Source organism: Physeter macrocephalus, chromosome 5 (assembly GCF_002837175.3).
Source record: "Physeter macrocephalus isolate SW-GA chromosome 5, ASM283717v5, whole genome shotgun sequence".
NCBI classification, from domain to species: domain Eukaryota; kingdom Metazoa; phylum Chordata; class Mammalia; order Artiodactyla; family Physeteridae; genus Physeter; species Physeter macrocephalus.
In genome coordinates, this window is record NC_041218.1 from 79,090,706 (window position 1) to 79,094,539 (window position 3,834).

The 3,834-nt window shown below is 42.3% G+C and overlaps 1 protein-coding gene across 6 annotated transcripts in view; it reads left to right on the forward strand.

The window, feature by feature from the left end:
* ELAPOR2 (endosome-lysosome associated apoptosis and autophagy regulator family member 2) overlaps positions 1–3,834 on the forward strand; it is a 282,202-nt gene that overhangs the window by 184,539 nt on the left and 93,829 nt on the right. The window lies entirely within an intron of this gene.

A 3,834-nucleotide genomic window follows, 5' to 3' on the forward strand; every position in this document is an offset into this window, starting at 1 on the left:
CGTTGCGGAGCACAGGCTCCGGACGCGCAGGCTCAGCGGCCATGGCCCACGGGCCCAGCCGCTCCGTGGCATGTGGGATCTTCCCGGACCGGGGCACGAACCCGTGTCCCCTGCATCGGCAGGCGGATTCTCAACCACTGCGCCACCAGGGAAGCCCCATCTTAATCATTTTTAAGTGTACAGTTCAGTCGCATTGAGTTCAGTCACATTGTTGTGCTTTCATCACCAGCACACATACACACACTTTCATCCGGCAATGGATTTCTTTTTTCTTTTTCTTGCTATAGAAATATTATAATTTGACTTTATAGTGTAACGTACAGAGAGAGTAGATAATTGATGACTATCACATTCAACAGCTTGTCTTTTAGCAATTAAGCAAGTTTGAAGTGCAACATTTTGAATTAACAGAAATACGTCATGAAATTTATTTTCGTTTATAAAGTCTATTTTTTAAAATCCTTAAATTTGGTGTGTCACAGGTTCCTGCAGTGAAGTCATCTTGGGGTGTCCTAGAGTTCAAAGCTGGAATAAGACAGAGAGATTATTTTGGTTTTCCTACAACCTTCCAAATGGTATTCCTAAAAGCTGAGTTCTTTTGTTCCCAAATGAAAGAGCAGATAAGCAAATTAATTAAATGGGGAGCTAATTCCTTCCTCTTCATAGAGAAACTGTATCTCTATTACCCCCTGGAGGAGTTTTAGCATAGGTGTGGGTTTACTGATAAAAGAGAGGCAGGAAGACGGCAAGTCTTAGGAGGAAAATTAAGGAAGAAAGCCATATTTCTTGGTGAATGATATTAAATGAATACAGAGAGAACCTAAGAACCCAGGTAACCAGAGAAAGACTTGGGTCTAGCAAGAATCTTAAGAGGATAGTGGGGTCAGTGGATATGAAGATGATCCAAGGCTGGGGTATATGTGACCACCTGTGCAGAAAGAGGACCAGCTCTCAGTGAGGGAGGATTGCAGTTAAAAGGGAAACAGCCTGAGTATTGCCTGTGGAATTAGGTCATTGCAAAATTGCTTCTGTCACCCTCCTAGAAAATCCATATATCATTTATCTATATTTGCCTTTTACTTGTGGGCTAATTCCTTGGTTCCTTGTAAACAGCCCTATTGACGTGGAGTGTGTAACCATTTTGAATACTACTCTGTATCTAAGTGGTGTGCAGCTGTTGGCTGGCACTGGCTTTTGAGAACTCGTTGTTCCTTTGAAATGGGACATGGTGGAGTATTTACACCATGGGAATTGGCAAACGCTGCAAACACTACAAACGTGCCTCTTGAGAGCCGGTTGTTCAACACTTACCAGGACACTAGTGATTAAATTTATTGGCCAAGGGTTTAAAAATCTGTTTCAGAACTGATGCTTCAGTACAAATTATTTCTATTTGAATGTTGCCAGGGATGTTTTTGCTCATTATTTACTATGATCTTCCACAGATAATGTTATGAATTTGACATGCCAGCTTGAACTGCTCTAAGAACTTGGTCTAGTAAACTCACTATTAGTTGTGTATCACTTTAAACGATGATAGTACTTACTTTAAAAATGATACCCGGTAATGATACTACTTATGTGATGGCTGGGGCATTTTTTATCTTGGTAGTATGTCTGAAATCTGAATTCACACGTATTTTTGTGTCATAAACTTATATCAGCTCTGGAAGTTATTAGTCTGGCCTCTGATTGTGGCTTTTTTTTTGTATGGTAAAGGCAAGTTATTTTGAAACTCACTGCTGAAGGCAGTTATGGTAATAACTGAATATTCCTTCAGTGGCTTAGATTTTCTACTGCTAATAATAGCTACTATTTCTCATATACAGATTACATGCTAAACATCGTGCTTGGAACTTTGCATCATTTTCTGTTGTATCCTCACAACAACCGTCTCAGATAGCTAGTCTTAGTATTTCCACTTTATTGATGAGAAAACTCAGACTTAAAGTGGTGAAATAAGTTACTGCAGGTCGGGTCATATACCCAGGACATGGCAGATCTGGGGTTCAAGTACAGACATGTTTGATTCCAGAGCCTGTCTCTTACCCACTGAGTTAGATTGCCACTTGAAGATGACGGCCTGGAGGAGCTTCCAGGGCCCCATTGGGGTGGGGATGGTATGGCATAATGCTCTGTCGCTGGCCATCGTCAAGGGAAGGTATTTGATGTTTGTGCTTCAAGGATAAAAGAGGATAAAAGTGTTGGGGTTCAGGAGTGGCATGTTACTTGCAAGCTGTGCCTGAGTGATGCCTAAACCTGCGTTGGGGGGGTGATGCCCACAGACAGTAGACTCAGCAGTTACATTTTGATGATATGGCCCAGAAGTTGGGCCACATAAAAGAAAAGAAAAACAGGGAACACGGCATCTTCAAGTAAATGAAAAATATTTAGGGCGATGGTTGTGTGAGACATAATTTCCCTAGATCCTAGTGTCTCTCAGTGAAGCAAAACCCAGAATGTGGCCTCGGTGGAAATTCCTACAGAGTCTTCAAAATGTAATTAGCTAGATCTTTCCCCCTTTCTCAGAAAGAAGCAGTAGAGGAGGCCTTTCCTTAGGAAAGGGATTATGGGAATGTTTATGTAGCACCTGTGCATCTTTTTAAACAGAATTGATGGGCAAGCTATATTATATCTTTATTTTTTAAAAAAAGTCATGTAAAATCTGGCTACAAGGCTCTGAGTGAAGATAATGAGAAGTCAGGCATCAGTTTCTGCTGTGGCGGATCCCTGGACTGTATGTGAGCTTGAGGCTTGCTGCCCTCAGGAAGTGGGATGGAGAGACCTCTGGTTATTAACTGACACAGCTTCTCATTGTCCTGCTGTCCTCTCTGCTGTGGAAACCTCAGTGTCGTAGGCAGTGCTGCAGTGGGCCACTGAAATGACTTCGTCTCGCTCCTTCTCTCTGCTGGCTCCAGGCTTAGCTCCAGGGAACTTTGCTGCTTCTTCCAAGCCCTGGTGCTGAGTCTTGTGTCCGTGGGCATCACTCAGGCACAGCTTGCAGGTAGCATGTCATTCCTGAACACAGCACTCATTGCCTCCTCCCAGAACGAGGGGATATAACCCCTGTTCTGACTCCATCTCTTCTCCACTGCTCTGTCCCTTCCCTCTTGTGTAAGAGTTTAAAAAATCTTCCCTTGACTCTCTGGGTCTCCTCTTGACTTTCTTAGATTGTCAAAAACAATAGTCATGTTGGAATGGTTGCCTGGATGGGGTACCTTCTCTCTCTTCTCTCTTCTCTCACCAACCATAGAGGGGAAAAGGGAATTTTTGTTTCAAACCAAACCTTAGAAATAAAAGCCTGGCTACTAGGAGTGAGGAGAGAATTCCTTTACCTATTGCCTTACATATTTTCAGAAAAGTCTAGAGCCCTGAGGGGAAATAAACATAAGCTATCTCTTCCTTTGGGGAGTGTGGACCTTCTATTGCTTACTCCTTCCCGTATTTCTCAGCCCATGACTTCAACCTTAACACATCATTTTCTAATTGGGGATGACTATTTAAGACATTTGTAATCCCACTTGGCATGTTAGCATCAAGTTATAGTATTGTGGGCATTGTTTAATCTTGTACTTCCGTATTTATATAAACTAATATTTGGTTCTTAGATTAAGAAATGCTATGTACAGATTAGAAAAAAAACCTTTGACTACAATTGTTTTCCTTTTTCCATTGTGTCTCTCTGATCTATTGTCATAACCTACATTTCATGGGCCTTAAGGAGTCAGCAGAGGTGACAGTTTGAGTCAACATTTTTTTTTTTTTTTTTTTACTACGCGGGCCTCTCACTGTTGTGGCCTCTCCCGTTGCGGAGCGCAGGCTCCGGACGCGCAG